The sequence below is a fragment of the Colletotrichum gloeosporioides genome (assembly GCF_011800055.1).
Source record: "Colletotrichum gloeosporioides strain Lc1 chromosome Unknown consensus_7, whole genome shotgun sequence".
Taxonomy (NCBI): domain Eukaryota; kingdom Fungi; phylum Ascomycota; class Sordariomycetes; order Glomerellales; family Glomerellaceae; genus Colletotrichum; species Colletotrichum gloeosporioides.
The window spans coordinates 131,022-137,021 of NW_025544652.1; positions in this window are offsets into that span (position 1 = coordinate 131,022).

Here is a 6,000-nt window from a genome sequence, read left to right on the forward strand (position 1 = left end):
GACTTGGCCTGTTCACAATGATGATGCGACTTCTCGTTCCACCTGTCCGTCCTAATAGACAGCGGAGAAAGATGCGAAACGATCATGGCTGGTGATTCTCCTGAAGGACCCTGATGCTGTTTCGCAGTGTTTCGTCTTCATATATTATCACTTGAGTATTCCGTGCGTGAAGTTTCAGAGAGCAGGATGTTTGGTTTGCCTCCATCTCCCAGTTACTCGGTCACTCATTTAGTTTTCCTGGGGAGCACTGTTGTGCGTGTCATGATAATCCGTTTCCTTTAGGCTATGCTGTTCAGACACGCAGTGGACTGACTAAAGCCACAAATACAAACCTTAGCCGTTGATCCATAAGATGTCTGGCTCCTCGGTTTCTTGAGAGCTTCTGACGGCGTGAACTCACAATATTCTCAGAGGCGCGTGTCGAAGCCTGGCAATACTAGTCTGGGTCTCCTGAAGTGCCTGTCTCTGGTTTTCATGTCTTATTCAAAGCGGGATATATGAGGAGTGATACTGCTTTCCTCACATGGTGCCCCATGTAATCGCCAATCAAACGCCAGTTCATTGAAATTGGACATTTTGATTCCAGGTCACAACATGCAATAGCCACACCCAGTGCGAAGTACTTGATTGAATGTGGTTATTCGCTTTGATAAAAACAATCCTATTATAGTCATGGTTCGAACCAGGAGAATGGTTGTTCTGCGAATGCATGGGTAGATTGATCTTGCGAGAGATATCAGGCGCTGATGGTCGACCGCACGAGAGGTATAGAGAACAGCTCAAGATACATAGGGCGCAACCACTTCCGACATACGCCCAGCCATATATCCCTGGGTGCCGTTTTGCGTAGCTTCCCGAATGGGAGCCAATGGGTATCGTTGATCACGGCGAATACCATAACAGTAACACGGGAAATACTACTGGATCTCAAAACATTCAACTTGTTCATTAGTACAATAATCTCGCAAATCCGATTACCGTCTTCCATCCTATCCCCGAGAGTAATCAAAGTCATCAGATGACAAAATAGGAGAACGCCACTACCACACTCCGTGAATTTTGCAGCATATAGGTATAGAGCTTATTTTCAACGTTCAAGTAGGGAGCAATGTTTTATGCGGTGCTTTTCACCGCAGACACGGGAGAGGAAGACCTGCATTGCTTGAAATATCTTAGTATGATGCATTTGATGGCAGTTATATTGGTTTGGACAACCCCTCTGAGATGTGCACATGCTGTAGGACCTATAAGGGGGCTAGCATACTCTGGTGTGAACGATGTTGAACATGAATAATGCCGAGCCATCGCCAATTCCATCTCAATGAGACCCAATATGCCCGAAATGTGAATCATGTGTTTTTCTTCGTCTCATTCAAGCATAATGTCGCAAAGGCATGCATAGCCAGCACGGGGTTAACTCCCTCAAAGCCCCATGAGCCAGGCTTTTTTTTATCAATCAGGTATCCTCTATGACTTCTGGTATATTTCTCCTTAGTTTATGCGATGCAATAAGCAGGGAGAGTTTTTGGAGACAACATCGTGTTAGCAGGGACCGGCGATAAGCGGTTGCAACTGCGTGCCTGTGTTCTTGGGTTTAGGGGAATGGCAGCGCCTTCGATGCTTACCAGCCCGCGAGATAGATTTCGGGCAAACATTGACTGCTAATCAGTTGATTGAGCAAGAATATATGTCACATGCGCCGATCGAAGCATGAGCCTCTCGCTGGGTGGTGTCACTTCCCAGGAGACTTTGTTGATGAAGACGAGCTACCCGGGTTTGCAACTCACAGCGTCCGCCATTCCCCGGAAGCAAAGAAGCCTAGAAAGCTGTATGTTTGAGTCGTTGTCCGTAATCAAAACAGACGCAGCATAATATTCTCTTGATGTTTCGATATTCACGTCGGTGTTGGTCGATAACCATCGGGCTTCAACATTAGAAATAGTATATAAATACACACCGCATCCATTTGTATAGAAGTGACGCACGCGCCAAAGAAATCTTCTGTGCACTCGAAGACAGACTCAAGTGCAAGATCTCAGACCTGTCTCGAGGGCGAATGCTAGCCATTGACGTTACTTGCTGGCTTGGACGCGGTCTTGGTGGACAACCTAGACAACAAGAATACATGACAGAAACTAATCACGGCCTACACGACAGTTTGCTTCTCTGTCGAGAGTTTTCTTCGTGGCGAAAGGTCAGGATGCTCCCGGTTATCACTTGATCGTATGATCAGAACCGAGAGCCTAGTAAGCTTGTGGTTGCCTGGGACTCTATTCGTGTGCCCATGGCCGCAGGATCTGAAACCCCACAACCGGCGTGTCCTGAACACTGTAGAGCTATCAAGAAAGCCCAAATGAGGCATCACACTCTTTGTCATCGGCCGACAAGTTGTCTACAACAATGGACATGTACCAGGGCTAAGGCAGGTTGGATGGCCACCCCATCCGCGCGGGCTTGAAGTCGTTCATGTTGTCAAATCATACTTCAGCCAAATGAGTCAACAGGGAGCTTGTCATCTTCCCAGACCATTCTTGGCGGGCTTTTATACCTGGGCAGTCTCAGTTGGCAATCCGGGCAGTGTCCCTTATGGCTTTAATCGTGGTGTACTTGTACTTCGGTTTAATGATAGACGATAGATGAAGACGATAGATGAAGACGATAGATGAAGACGATAGATGAAGACGATAGATGAAGACGATAGATGAAGACGATAGATGAAGACGATAGATAACGATAGTGTGAGGGATTAAAGATAAAAGTCATGATAGCGACGATCGCGACGACGAAAGTGAGCATATAGGAAATTTAGTCGCTTTAGTATAGGAAAATAATGAGGTCTCGGTAGGATATACGGATTACACGCGTATGTAGTAGACACTGCCTGGATAGCCAACTGACACTACCCCAGCTAGCGACACTCTTCTTGGCACGTATTATGATCAACGGCGGCGGTGATACCACACAGCACGAGACTGCTTAGCGGAGCAAACTTTTCCCCAGCCGACCTACAGCTCTCGATGCGTGCGGCCGGATAAGAAATCTCAGCCTGTGATTCAACTCTAGCAATTCGTCCAAGTCCGACCGTCGCCGAACGGACGAGTTCCCCGGTCTAACACACGGTGATTTCAAGTCGAGACAAACCTGAGGATAAACAGCCGAGACAGTCTGTGATTCAGCTTGTATATCACAAGCCTCCATGTTTACATCTATGCTTGGCGGAGTTCCGATGTCTTCATTGCTTTTTCAAATGCGTTATTTCTCCGGTCCCCGCCTCCCCGTTTGCTTCTTCAGCCGGTACCAGCTTTTCACCATGGCAATGAGACAACGGGCCGATGCCGCACGCAGAAGCTGAACACCTTCTATTTCCCAGGCAAATGAATTGCTGTAAATGTCTCGTGCCGCAAAAGCCTATCTCGAGGCAGACGTGGCTGGGTTTGAAAATTTCTCAATGTCGAATTACTGGCTTGATGCACATGAAAGTACTCGAAAAAAAAGTCTGTCGAGACTGTAAACCTGGTACCTTTACGTCTAGACCTTGGCTGGTATCGCATGCGGGCTTTCGAAATGATTCGCCAACGGAAGGAAGTCGCTGTGCTTCACCACAAAAACTTCCAGCACTTCGCTCGTGGTGATAGTAACCCTTACCGTGGGATCGAAAATTACCTTAGTCGAGGGTAAACTGTACTGTGTGACCTCATCCACCAACAGAACAATCGCGGCTTACTGCAACGATGTACCAGCAGCAGCGCCAATAGCCTCACTGCGTCCCGCATAACGCTCTTCCAAGCCTCACCCAGGATGGGCGGTTGGCTGTTCAGTCAAGCAAGGCGAGCAAGCTCACGCAATGTCAACAGCAGCGCCAACAAAGCTACCGTCCAAGGCTGCATAGCCCACCGAGATCTCCCTTGCGTGCAAAAAAAAAAAAAAAAAAGCAAGGTATCATCATCAGCGATGCACGTCTTCCATTCTGCCTTTCTTTTTGGCGAGTATAGCATCTCTCATCATCAATCCTGGTCAGACCCTGCATGCAGCTCGGGCTCGGTTGGATATCTCGGCTGACACAATCCAGACCACGGGTCAGCCCAGCCCAGCCATGGTTGCTGGCGCAAGCACGATGATACACGCATGCACATAGCAGTCTCTCTCCTTCCCTCTCTCTGAGCAGGCCCCGGTGCTTCGGGAGGGTTCGACGTGTGAGTTGGACTGGCGAGAGCTCAGAACCACGGCAGACATGCAGTCAATCCGTCAACGGCTTTTGGTTTGGGAGGGTGGGATGTTGGATGGATGATGTGTGGTGAGCAGATAGGCGACGTCACGGTGCAGTTCCCGCGCATCCAACGATTCCAACACCCACGCGTCGGGCCAGGATCATTGGCAATCTTTGGGAATGGGTATCAAAGCTAGGCTACCACATGCATTCGAGGGTTCTTTAGATCTAAGGAAAAAAAGCTGCACTGTGTCGCGAAAGTACACACAAGATTCATCACAATCAAGTTGGTGCCATGGAACGGGCGCTTGGTGGGCCGTATGAGGTATGAGCGGGCAATATGCAAACCCGCGCACCCAGAATCAAGAGAAGAAATCTAGAACTAGGCTAGCGAGAAACAATGTGATTGTGCCAATGTGGGTATTCTAGCCGTGCGGCTATGGCGAAACGTAATGTCTCTCTCTTGTCTCTGTGTTAGTCTCATGGCGGCGAGACATGGAAACCTGCCTGTGCATGTTATTTTGACTTTGTTGTGAATGACATCGAAATGTGGGCTTGCTTCACACCAACCACCCTGGGAAATCCTGATGAAATCCTTAGCCTAAGCTTGTTTCCCGTGCATGTCTGCTATCAGGAAGGTTTGCGTACAGCTGTCAGCGGTCATTGACGTCCAGCATTCGTGGGCGGCGTCGCTGTGGGGTGGAGAGCAAGAGTGAGGCAAGCTGCAGGGGATGATGTCATCCCCTTGCCGTGCTGCGTTCCCCGACGCTGGAACTTTGCTTTTTCCGTTTTGCGTCTCTTTTGTGGAGACTCTGGCTTCCGGGCACGGTGCGCGCGGTGCCGGGCTCAGGGAGGAGGAGGAATGCGGAGGCGGAGACGCGGGTGCGGAGAAAGCTGGCCTCGAGTCCCCACTGGTCCGATCCCCGTGGCGCTGGGCACCGAGTGGATACCTGCTGGGCTCGTTTCAAATACATCCCTTGGTATCAACCCGCATTGGAGAGAGAGCTATTTAGAGGATGGAAAAGTTGGATGTTAGTGATGTCGTCGACGGGGTCGACCACAGTGCATTGTTGCGCTGTTTGCCACGCCTGAGTCGCATGCGTGACGGCGGTGGCATTCGGGTTCGTTATTGACGGGTGCAACGCTCTAGGTTGCGATATTACGACCGTCTTTGCTATGTTTCGATCCGTTTCAGCGCTGGAAGAAAAAATGGCTTTGGCGGGGTTTGAGACAGACGGCAGGTCCGAACCGTTTATGCTATGGTCGAGAGGGGACGCTGGAGTACGACGCTGATGATAACCCCGTGTTCCGGAACTGAATCGTGGGATAAAGGTAGAACTCTCCGATGTCGACAAACCTACCACCACGGCTGGTTTGCCGACGTCAACGCGCAGTCCGGATCGCTGTGAAATTTGCCAATGGAGCTGCCTGTCGTTATCGAGGGCAGCCTTGTCGACGGCTGCGGTACATTTTCGAGACAGTGCACGAAAACAATGCCACGATAGCATTCCAACCGCCCCCAGGGCCGAGAGTGATGCTGACACGCGCATTTGACTGTCAGCACCGTAATCCAGCTCGGATGAGCCCAACGGAGCAGGCGAACACCAGCTGGCAAGGGAACATAGCTTGCTGCCTACTTGTCAATCTGTCTCCAGCCAAAATTAGGCAAATCAGACGCAGGCAGCTCCAGAAAGGACACAGCCGTTGCCTCCATCCTTCCCGAGCGCGACTACTGCAAACGCGCGTGAGTGCATCCGAGCCGCCCCCGTCGATACGTCTGACAAGCGCACTCA